Here is a 13101-nt window from a genome sequence, read left to right on the forward strand (position 1 = left end):
TAGTCCTACGCATCGCCACAGCCCTTCGGGGTCCACCCTCAGAGAAAGACTCGACCGACAGGTAGCAGACTACCTTGCCTTAACTGCAGATATCGACACTCTGAGGAGCGATGAACCCCTTGACTACTGGGTGTGCAGGCTTGACCTGTGGCCTGAGCTATCCCAATTTGCCATTGAACTTCTGGCCTGCCCCGCTTCAAGTGTGCTGTCAGAAAGGACCTTCAGCGCAGCAGGAGGTATTGTCACTGAGAAGAGAAGTCGCCTAGGTCAAAAAAGTCTTGATTACCTCACGTTTATTAAGATGAATGAGGCATGGATCCCGAAGGGACTGACAGTGGGGGATGCATTTGACTAAAAAAGGCCTGGTGATGACTGAGATGCCTTGGGCTAAAAATGGTCCACACGCTGCTATTTTTAATCATTCTCAGCATGCCGGATGACTTACGTGACGTCTCCGCCACCAACTACGGTTCAAGCCGCAATGTTTTAGTGCACTTTCTGCCTTGAAAACCTCAATTTTTCAGGCCGCTGCTAAAGCAGCGGCTGCAACAATACCTACTTTTTCATGCATGTGTACATGCCTAATTTTTCTGGCCTCTGGTGCTACACTGTGGCTGCAAAAAAACAAAAAAAAACGCACATACATCTGTCAATTCCCCTTTGTGATCGTTACCTTGTCGTGGTGAAGGGGCTTGCGTATCACAATGAAGCGATCACCTCTAGGAGTGTGTTGGCACACCCCAGATGATAAGGTCGTTGCTTCATTGTGAACAGACCAAAAGCGATCCGCGGGATGATTTTTCATAGAAAAAACATTCATTTTCTTTCATTCTTTCTGCGGAGCTGGGTATTTTTTGGCCGCGTTACTGAATGCTCATGAAAAATGGCTGTAGGCTCATGAGTCCTTTTGCGGAGGTGACAAACCTGGTGGTCAGTCGAACCCAAGGCAACATCATCGACCTCATCCCATATGCGTTTTTTCTGGAGCGTGCCCTGCGAAGAGTACTGGATCAGGCTGTAGATGAGCATGAAGAGGAAGAGTTGTGGTCCCCATCACCACCAGAAGCAGCCTTGTCGTTGTCAATTGCTGGACCTGTGGCAACGCAGAGAGAGGAGTCTGAAGAAGAGAAGTCAGAGGAGGAAGGTGGCTTTGAGGAGGTGGAATACCAGCCACAGCAGGCGTCCCAGGGGGCTTGTTGTCACCTTTCGGGGACCCTTGGTGTTGTACGTGGCTGGGTGGAGGAAGAGACCTTTAATGATGTCAGTGAGGACAAGGAACGGGACATGGCTAGCTTGGTATCCAACCTTGTGCAAATGGGGAGCTTGCGGTTGTGCAAATGGACTGACTGACTGACTGTTAAACGGGGAGTTTGGTCTGTCAGAGTTTGGTCTGTCACTGTGAAGCCGGCGTAACCCTTACACTACTTGACCGATACAACATCATACCTGATCGTATTCACACACTGGATGTTTTAAAGCACGTTATTCCAAACAATTTAGGAATGTTAGGTGATTTATGCCCTTTATGGATCAAAACCCGACTCTGCGTCAACTACGTAATTTTCCATGGGAGTTTTGCCATGGATCCCCCTCCGGCATGCCACAGTCCAGGTGTTAGTCCCCTTGAAACAACTTTTCCATCACTATTGTGGCCAGAAAGAGTCCCTGTGTGTTTTAAAATTCGCCTGCCTATTGAAGTCTATGGCGGTTCGCGAACATTTGCCGATGTTCGCGTTCGCCGTTCGCGAACGGCGAAATTTAGGTTCGCGACATCACTAATTGTCACTCATCTTTGCAGAGCACGATACACAAAACAACACAGCAAAGAACAGGGAGAACAGAAACAGGAAGAAGAAAAAATATAACAACATAGCAATAAATGATGAAACAGATGATGATTTTTCCTATTGGCTAATAAAAAACCGCCAAAGCTCAAAAAACGCCTGCAAAATGCCACATGGAAACGCCCCAAAAAACGCCCAAAAAACACGCATACGAAAACGCTACGCTCAAGTGTGAATGCAGCCTAAGAAGGAAAATAACTTTTGCTGTGTGATACAGTGCATCCAGAAAGTATTCATAGCACTTCATATTTTGTTATGTTACAGCCTTATTCTGAAATGGATTAAATTCATAATTTTCCTCAAAATTCTACAAACAATACCCCATATTGACAACATGAAGGAAGTTTGTTTGAAATCTTTGCAAATTTATTTAAAATAAAAAAAAAAAAAAAAAATCCCATGTACATAAGTATTTACAGCATTTGTCAAAACTTTGTTGACACGCCTTTGACACCAATTACAGCCTCAAGTCTTTTTGAGTATGATGCTACAAGCTTGGCACACCTATTTATGGGCAGTTTCTCCCATTTTTCTTTGCAGGACCTCTCAAGCCCCATTAGGTTGGATGGGGAGTGTCGGTGCACAGCCATTTTCAGATCTCTCCAGAGATGTTCAATCGGGTTCAAGTTGGGGCTCTGGATGGGCCACTCAAAGTTGTCACGTAGCCACGCCTTTGTTATCTTGGTTGTGTGCTTAGGGTCCTTGTTGAAAGATATACCTTTACCTCAGTCTGAGGTCCACAGTGCTTTGGAGTAGGCTTTCATCAAGGATGTCCCTGTACATTGCTGCATTCATCTTTCCCTCAATCCTGACCAGTCTCTCAGTTCCTGCCACTGAAAAAAATCCCCACAGCATGATGCGCCACCACCATGCTTTACTGTGGGGAAATGACACTTATCATTTAGGCCAAGGAGTTAAATCAGACCAGAGAATTGTGTTTCTTGTGGTCTGAAAGTCCCTCAGGTGCCTTTTGGCAAACCCCAGGCAGGCTGTCATGTGCCTTTTACTGAGGAGTGGCTTCCGTCTGCCCACTCTACCATACAGGCCTGATTGGTGGAGTGCTGCCGAGATGATTGTTCTTCTGGAAGGTTCTCCTCTCTCCGCAGAGAAACACTGAAGCTGTGTCAGAGTGACTATTGGGTTCTTGGTCACCTCCCTGACTAGGGCCCTTCTCCCCTGGTCGCTCAGTTTTTCCGGGCGGCCCGTTTTTGGAAGAGTCCTTGTTTTACCTAGCTTATTCTATTTACGGATGATGGAGGACACTGTGCTCATTGGGACCTTCAAGGCTGCAGAATTTTTTCTGTACCCTTCCCCAGATCTGTGCCTTGATGCAATCCTGTCTCAGGGGTCTACAGGCAATTCCTTGGTTTGTGCTCTGACATGCGCTGTTAGCTGTGGAACATTATATAGGCAGGCATGTGCCTTTCAAAATCATGTCCAGTCAACTGAATTTATCACAGGTTGACTGCAATACGGTAGTAGAACGCTCCTCTTTACAGTGAAAGGATCGCTCTTATCTCGAATGGAACACATCTTAATTATCCACCCCAACTCCCACATTCTGCACCTCCTCACTACTCCTCTAAGATTGGAAGAGGGGGGGGGGCATGTGGAGGAGGGTTATGGGGGTCTGTTTATGCTGGAAAGGGTAATGGGGGGAAGGGAATTTGTGCTAGAAGGAGGAATGGGGGGGGGGGGAATTTGTGCTAGAAGGAGGAATGGAGGGGGAGATGGGAATTTGTGTTAAAAGGTGGAATGGGGGGGAGGGGAGGAGAAGGTAATTTGTACTAGAAGGAGGAATTGGGGGGGTATCTGTTTGGAGGTGCAACAAACCGCAGTCACCGCTTTCCTCCCGCTATGCGGCCATGCTTGTGTCTTCTCTCCCTCCCCACCAACAAGAGACATGAGAGGAGACACGGGCTGAATCCTGCCTGTGTTCTGGGTGTGATTAGAAAGAAAAGGGGAGGGGGCAATATAATATGAAGGGGCACTGTAATTATTTAAGTGCCCCTTTCCAGTGCAGTCCCTTTATATCACAGTTCCCCTTTACATTACAGTGCGAAGGACCGTCTATGTGAATATCCCATCATCAACGCCTGTCCCACCACTGGCCTGCTAAAATTCCCAGGACTATTTTTCGTTCCAGTCTGGGCCTGAACACTTCCCCCATAGAAGTTGCAGATGAACTTGGACCCCCCACCCCTGCACAGCCTGCCACCTTGAATTTTCACAAACACCCCGAGTCAGAGACTATGTTTTTGTTATTTATTAGAGGGTTAATAATTTGGATAGGTATGGGAGGTTATGGGATGACCACTTGACTGTAACAACTTCTGGGACAACTTCCAATATATCTATATACAGTCTCTTCTCCTCTTTCCTCCTGTACAAACACTTGATGGCTCCTGCTGAATCACTCTTGGGACGACCTAACAGGCTCCCAGTCAGATTTAGCAACGACCCATTACAGGTAGGAATTCCCAGCACCTTTAAGTGTAGTTCAGATAGTGAAACAGCATGTAACTTCTTCTCTGTGGCTACTGATCCCAGCACCACCTCTTCGGGCACTGCCAACCCACCTGGCTGCAGCTGCCCCCTTTACCAGCCCTCCCGGCTGCCTCTTCACACCAGTCCTCCACTCTCAGGAGATCTCTCCGGGAAAGGCTAAAGACCTAAGCACACCGCTGACTTCAAAAGAGACAGGCTACTTTTGGCAGTCCCCCCCCCCCCTTTGTTAGTCCCCACAGTGTTGACTACTCACTCTGTCCTCTCTTGCTCCTGTGCCTCCAGGAAAGACTTCCTCCCGTGTGTTTTGGCAGGATCCTTTCAGCACCCGAGCCCCAGCCTAAGGCAGGACACACACCCTCAGACTTGGGGGCGCCCGTATTTGGCTCCATCCATCTTCTCATCAACTCTGAACAGCTTCCCTGTCCCTGCTGAAGAAAAGCATCCCCACAACATGGTGCTTCCACCACCATGTTTCATGGTGGGGATGTGGTGTTCAGGGTGATGTGCAGTGTTAGTTTTCCATCACATACAGCGTTTGCTTTTAGGCCAAAAACGTTAAATTTTGGTCCCATCCCTTTATGTGAAATCCCTGGTGTTCCTGATGGTCTCTCTGCTTTTCTATTGAAAACTGACCACAATAAGCAGGAGAATACAATGTGGTTAGTTCTTTAGCTATGCTGGGAACTCAGCCTGTTCTCCTCCAAGGATCAGACTTGTCCTGACACCCCAACACAGCCTTTTACTGGGAAACTCAGTGTGCTGTTGCTTCTCCTCCCCAGCTCTTATGCAGCTGAGAACAGAGGGAATGTGATCACCTATAAAAAAGGGGGGGGGGTATTTGTAATGTTTTTGTATATTTATACACAAATATTTTGCCTTTCATTTCTATTTTAAATGGAATGGGTTGTTATACAACGTGATCGTTTACAATCACTTTAAGTAAGTAATCTGGTAGGTAAGTAAATCTGCATAGTTATAATATTTTATAATTAAATATTCTGGTTAAAATATAACCTCAGCGGCAGCTGAGGCTTCTGGGTACGATACACATGTGCACACATACTTGGGCCAGTTTGGACTGGAGCCGATAGCCTACAGCATGTTTTGAAGTGTGGGAAGAAACACAGACCCAGGCCCCCAGTGCTACAAGGCATACGTGCTCCCCACTAAGCTACTATGCTTCCCCAAGAAAACAGTGGAAGTGCACAAATAACTACCTATAAGCAAAACAGGCTTTCTCCAACTACAAGCAGCCCACTCCTTTCTAGACACTTTTTGGTTACAGCCAGGCCTCTAACAGATGCCATCTGAGCCATAGCAAAAACCTGTGAATAGCCAAGAAAAAGAAGGACATACAATCTTGCTGCCTTTCCCTCCATAATTTTTCCAAAGTTTCCGAAATGACACCATCAAGCTTCCAATTCACTCATTTGTTATCTCTCGTCTTGACCATTGCAACCCTTTCTCTTTTTTGGCTGCCAGATGAATCCACCTTACCAACCATTCAATGTCTGCCACCCCTCTCTGCCAATCCCTTAATTTAATAAAACAGTAATTTACAAGGCCATCTTCAAATCTGCACCGAGCTACATCGCCAATCTTATCCTAAAATATTACCCATGGCATTCTCTTTGGTTCCGCTGAAGATCTCCTGCTCTCTGCTCTCTAGTTCCCTTGCCCTTCCTTCCATGACTTCTCCAGAGCCTCTCCCATCCATTGGAACTCCATACCACAATTTATCCAGCAATCTTCTACTCTGTCTGCCTCTTGGGCACTTTGAAAAGCAATCCCCGTTCAGACTGCTCTTAACAGATTATTTGACAGGGAGTGAGGAAGCATTGTCTCTCCTCCTTACCGTTCTCTTCAACCCCTTGGACCCCACCACAACCACATGCATTGCACATGGTTGTGGGGCAGTTGCAGAGCAGCCCCAATTCCTTCTGCAGCCAAGCTTATCTCTTCAGGGAAGCCTATCCTGCCTCTACCTGGAAACTTGTAGGCAAGTGCAGTTAGCCACTTTGCCATTAGGTGTCTCTGTACAAGAATAGTGTATGGTTATATTAAGTAAGCTTTTTTGCTGCTGGGCCCTTTTTAGGTAGAGCCCTCCTGCACTGATGTCATGGGTGAGACAGCACCCATATTAGTCAAATAGGGAGGGGCAGTCACTGTCTTGGGGAAGGGGAGCCAAACATCCCACACCTGTGAAAATGTAACCAGCACATGTAGGCCCTGGACAGGGGAGGAGATGGGGTTGGGTGGACCTGTACATAGGAGGAGTCAGCTGTAGTCATTCTGTCCCGTAAGTAGGTGGGGGCTTGGGCAGATTGTAAAAGGCCTTTTAGGTCAGGCTGGAGATCCCTGTGTGAGGCTGCTTCCCGGGAAGGTCCCAGGAGAGGTGTACCCAGCTAGGAGGTGTCTACAGAGAACACAGTTCTGTGAGTACTGACCCTGGGTGGAGAAGAGACTAGAGGGAGATGGCTGCACATGCTTTCACTGGTGATTACTGTGGACCACCCACTTTATGTGATTGACTGCGTATGTCAAAGGACTCCGGAATATATGTCCTAGTGATGTGACTGTCTTGCCATCCCCTGAACATCCACCTGCCATACCTTAAATCAGCAAAGTGCAGTGAAGGTAACTATCGTGTGGACATTCCTTCTTCTCTTTTTTAATTATTTATGGCCAGAAATGTCACGTGGAGACCTATGGTGAGGAACAGGGCACAGGATAGCGAAAGGGTTTGGCCTCAGCAGGTGGGATTGTGTTCTACCAGGGCTGAAGTGGGGGTACAGCCTTGTGCTTGGGTGCCAAAACTAGCCAACCGCTAAGCCCCTCTTACAAACCAGACTTTTACTTTCTCCATCTTCTCAAGCCCCACAGTTATTACCTTTTGAATCACTTGCTTCTCATTCTAACCCTCTTGTCTTGAATAGTATTGTAACTGCACTGTCTCCTTTTATTTTGCAAAGCACTGTGTCAACTGTTGGTGCTGTGTAAATCCTATATAATAATAATCAGGGCTTTTTTTTCAGTGGGAAAGTGGGGGAACGCAGTTCTGGCATCTCCAGCACCGAATGTATGTAATGGCGAGGGTGGTGGGGTGTGCTGGAGAGTCTGTTGTCAATGGATAGGATCTATTGTTGCTGTGGGTGGCTATTGTTGTTGGGATATACTGTTGAGAGAGGGGTCTATTGTTGCTACCTGCTGGAGGGTCAACTGATGCTGGCTTCTGGGAGATCAATTGTTGCTAGGGGGCTCTATTGTTCCTGGAAAGGTTTTATTTTGCAGGGGGGGGGGGTCAATGGTTGTTGGGAGGGATCTATTGTTGAGGGAGTGGTCTATTGTTGCTGCCTGCTGGAGGGTTGACTGATACTGGCTTCTGGGAGATCAATTGTTGCTGGGGGGGCTCTATATTTGCTGGGGAACCTGTTGTTCCTGAAAGGGACTTGTGTTGCTGGGGGGGGGGTCACTAGTTGTTGGGAGGGATCTAGTATTGAGGGAGGAATCTATTGTTGCTGGCTGCTGCAGGGTCTATTGATGCTGGCTGATCTATTGTTGCTGGGGGCAGGGGATCCAATGTTACTGGCTGCAGGAGATCTATTTTGCTGTTTTTCTTGTTATAATTAACACATTCTATACAAATTACTTAGCACCACAAAATTATACTTGGTTCTGTATAGACTAAAAAGGACGATACAGGGAGGTGGGTAGGGGGTTTGACCAAAGGAGAGTGCTCAGAGGTGGGTAGGAGGTGGAGCCAAGGGGTGACTGAGAAGGGGGGAGTACCTGCACCTTTTCTCTGAGAAAAAAAGCCCTGATAATAATAATTATAGTTAAAATATTACCTTTTTACAGTGAGAATCAAGACATACATACGACCAATTTTGGGCACATTTATAAAATCAACTATAGGCCAGTAAACAACTGAAAATACGAATGGATGGTCTGAAATTCCTTTCCAGGTTACAATAACATCTCAATATGTGTATTTCGTCAAAGGTAATAAGCGTCTCCCTTCAAGTGAAGCTGGAGCCCAGGGGAGGACTAGGCCAGGGGGGCAGGGGGGAAATTGCCCCCCGGGCCACTCTGATGCTCCGCAAAAAGACTGCATCGCTTCTGCCACAGACTTGCCTAAAGTATTCCTGGTGAAGCGAAGTAAAATGTCCCCACTGCTAACCTACTATATGCGGAATGAAGACAAGGACAAAGCGTTGACCTCCCCCCCACCAGCATGGATGGTGTAAACTGTGTCTGAGCAGAGGCTGGTTTCATACCCCACTGGAGACTCTCCTTCCCCAGGCAGCCCCGATCAAGCTGTCCTAGCTCCCCCCAACCAGCCCCCTGCTAACCAGGTCGGGAACCCGAGTTCGACCAGTGAGTAGAAAGTACTGCACCATGCGCCTCTGGTTTGTACTTTTCCCCCTGGGCCGAAAGTTGTCAGTCAGCCCCTGCTGGAGCCCTATATTCATATTACATGCAGGATTAGTGGGTTCTCACAAAAAAACACACATAGCCCACGGACTTTCAAAGAGTTGTACCCAAAACAAGTCAATATATCCTTTAAAAATCCAATTTTTATTCACATCCAATTGTATATGAAGAAAAGTTTGATTTTTTTTAAGTATATATTGACTTGTTTTTGATACAACTCTTTGAAAGTTCCGTGGGCTATGTGTGTTTTTTGAGAGTTCTCATTTATTTAGGGACTGATCTGCACCCATATCCATGGTAAAGTTGGCCTTCAGTATTTCGTGTATAGGATTAGTGGGCCCACTGCTCTTACTGACATCGGTTGACAGACACAGCTTCTTCTAATTCCATACAAATATTTCCGGGCTCTTCTGTTAGAGTGACACGATGACAAAGTGATGCACACTGAGACAGTGCCCTTCCCTTATGCAGAGTGTGTGTGTGTCGCTCTCCCCTCCATTATGGCGCCATTATACATGATTGTACCTCTTTGTCATAGAAGGTCAGGCCAACAGGGTTCATTGTATTAACCTCCGGTGATATGTACAGGTCTTCTGTAGGCAGTGAGTCATCAGAGAAGACAAAGATGAAGAACGTCCTTCCTGTTTAGTATTGTCCTCCCTCCACAATCAACCGAATGAGTCACCCCCTCACCCAATTACACTCTGCGAATCGTGCATTCGGGAACAAGGGGATATCAGCAGAATGTAAATTATTCTAGAAAGTACACCACTTCATAGAATAACATCTAAAAATATGAAATCCCTTCCAAATTATTGCTGTACAGAAAATATATGGTTTCGGTTTTGCGCCACAGTTTTGCATTATCTGGGCAGTCCATGCCTTGCCGGGTTAATGCCCCTCATGCCATAGGTCAAGTTGTCAATTCTATTGTCTGAGCTTGTATTCATTTCCTTTTTGATCTTAACCACTTCTGGACCGGAAGATTTTCCCCCTTAAGGACCAGGCCTTTTTTTGTGATTTGGCACTGCGTTATTTTAAGGGAAAATTGCGCGGTCGTGCGATACTGTACCCAAAAAAAATTGATGTCCTTTTTTCCCCCACAAATAGAGCTTTCTTTTGGTGGCATTTGATCATGGATGTGATTTTTATTTTTTGCGCTATTTTGTAAAAAAACAAAACAAAATGTTTTACTTTCTGCTATACAATATTCCCAATAAAAAAAAAATGTAAAAATCTAATTTTTTTCATAATTTCTTGCCAATTTGTATTCTGCCACATATTTTTGGTAAAAAAAAGTCCTAAGAAGCCGATTTTGATTGGTTATCGTGTCTACAAACTAGGGGAAAGATTTATTTCATTTTTATGTATTTTTTTTTTTTTTTTACTAGTAAAGGTGGCGATCAGAGATTTTTTAGCGGGACTGAGACATTGGGGCGGACAGATGACATTACTACAGTAATCAGTGCTAAAAATATGCACTGTTACTGTAATGACACTGGCAGGGAAGGGGTTAACCCAGGGGCGATCAAAGTGTGAGCCTAGGGGGTGTTTTATAAATGTGAGGGGGGGGGGGTAGGCTTGTAATATCAACACAGAGACCTGTGTTCCTAAATAGCAGGAGCACAGGGGCTTTGTGTTGATAGCAAAGAGAACAACTCTCTGCCGTGTTTACAACAGCAGACCGCCGTTCTCTCTTCATTGGGAGCGATCGCGGGTGCCCGGTGGCAATCGTGGCCGCCGGCCCCACGCCTCGGCTTCCCCGCTGGCGAGTGGGTGCAAACGCGTGCCTCCAGCAGCGTGCGCGTACCCACAGGGTTGCTCCTGTGAACCGCCGTAGGACCAGAAGTGGTTAAAATAAGATTCCAGCTGCATTAAAGAAACAAAAGTTTCAATGACAGAGCTCGTTAAAGTCGTTGTATAGCCTAAAAGGGGAAGCTCCGCTTGTTTGCTCCCCCCATCCTCCCCCCCCCCGTTTTTCTTAGGTACCCTTCCCCACTTCCGAGTGATCTTGCAGCGGCGAGGTCCCCCGAAAGTTCAGCCCCCCCCTCCTTCCCTCGCCGCTGGGACATTCATAAAGCGCAGCATGCTTTGTGCATGGGCAGAAAGGAACCGGCTGTAAAGCTGCAAGGCTTCACTGCCAGTTTACCCTCCAAGGAATGGCGGCAGCAGCACCCGGGAGCCGATAAAAAAAAAAATCGCCTGGGGTGCTGATATCGCGGGATCTCTGGACAGGTAAGTGTCCTAATATTAAAAGTCAGCAGCTACAGTATTTGTAGCTGCTGACTTTAAAGTTTTTGGTTGGGGGTGGGGAGCTGGAGCTCCTCTTTTAGGTTTGAAAAACCTTCTGTAGTTCCCCCCCTCTTTTTTTTACCTGAGTCCGATCTGATGGGCGGCTCCAGCTGCTGTTGCTCTCCTCATTGGACAGATTGATAGTAGCAGCTCCTGCTGGGGTCAATCAAAAGCTGTGATACATGAGCAGAGGGTGGGGCCGAGTCCTACTGTCTGTGTCAATGGAGGTAGCAGGACTCGGGAGCGAGCCTGCACGGGTGCCCCCATGGAAAGTGGCTTTCCATGGGGGCACCTGCTGAAGAGGAGGGGCCTGGAGTGCCGATGGGGACACCACTCCATGAAGGTAATACACTTTTTTTCAAGAGACAATTGGGTCGTTAGATAGATTGTTAGACAAGGGTAATGCAGTGCACCTTAAGTAGAGGGCACTGTGCTCAGGGCTGGGGGCAATGACACCCTACACCACGGGTGCTCAACCTGTGGCCTGAGGAGCCCTCTGATGTGGCCCTCAACCTAAAACCAGGGAAGAATACTTTTATTATATCCTGTGGAATGCAGGAATTTTGGTGCGCTTTCAGAAAGTGTGCCACATCCGCAAGATATGATAGAAGTCTATGGCAAAAGTCAGCTAACTTGCAGGTAAACTGCAGTGCATCAGTGTAAAAGCAGCCTTATAGGGGGCTCAGGACAGTAAGGGCTTGTTTACATTTGCAGTTTGGGGGGCGGTAAACCCCAATAGTTGAGACATGTTTTTACGACACCACTGGTCTAGCATCAGGGGTCACAATGGTGACTCTGACCTAAGCTCAATGGGACCTGTGCAGCCTCCCTGTCACATTTTGTTTAACACTTGGACAGGAAGTGCGACATATACAGGAACCCATCCTTTTCCTCCTGCAACCGCTGAAAGCCAGCTTCCCCTCCTCTCCCTCGCGCTGGAATTCAGTGGCTGCAGGAGGAAAATTATTATTATGCTAGTCAAGAATAAAAGTTCAAAATTCTGAACCATTTGAATTCACTGTGACCTAAATCACTTAGGTGGCCCTTGCCCTTCAAAACGTTGAGCACCACTGCCCTACACTCACAACTTTTTGCTTAGGGCTTGTTTACATGTGTGGTTGAGGGGCAGCAAAAAGCCATGGTTAAGCCACCTTCCCTTTAGCTGCACATGCCGTGGCTGTGATGCTTTGCTACACAGTGGTAGAAGGGTTTACACCACGGGCGTAGCTACAGGGGTTGCAGGGGTTGCAATTGCAACCCGGGCCCCATGCTCCAGGGGGCCTGTGCAGCTGCCCTGTACACCTGGATAGGAGGGGTGGGGGCAGCATGTAGAGAAATCACTGTCCTCCTTTTCCCTCCTGTAGCTGCAGGAGGAAAGTGGAGGAGATTGGTTCTTCTGTATGCCACTCATCTTATCACGAACGCTGTTCTGTTGTCTCTGGGCCCCTGTGTGCTCCCCTGCCCCCCCCTACTGTGCTGCCCCCCCCTACTGTAATGCCCCCCCCCCCCGTGCTCCCTCCCCTCCCCTGCCGGCTGCTGCAGGGGATGTGTCACAATAGAGAACCAGGAAGGGGTCAGTAAATATATAATTTACCAGCTCCTTCCTTTTCTGAATGGACAGAGTCATAGTCAGTGACATTGTAAAAAAATAAAATGATAAAAAATAATACAATTAAAGTACCAAAAAATAAAAACTACTGACACCAGTGGGTGAACTTCCAGGATCACAAAGGTCCCACTTGCGACCGGGCCCTGGTATTCCACCACCATGGGGAGGCCCCAAGATGGCAGGAAGGGGGCCCACTGCAGAACTTGTGAAAGGGTCCCGCTGTGGTACCATAATAAAGGGCCCCACAATGAGAGTCAAGGGCCCCAGGATCAGTGGCCAGGGGGCCCTTCATGGTTTCTTGAACCGGGGCGCAGTAGTCCAGCATTTAGGCGTTAAAACAGGTGTCTCTCTGAAGAGCGTTCTGAATACAGATACCTCTTAAAAGAGCAAAGCACATGTGAACCAGCCCTAAAG

This window comes from Pelophylax lessonae, assembly GCF_965119305.1.
Source record: "Pelophylax lessonae genome assembly, chromosome: 5".
Classification (NCBI taxonomy): Eukaryota; Metazoa; Chordata; class Amphibia; order Anura; family Ranidae; genus Pelophylax; species Pelophylax lessonae.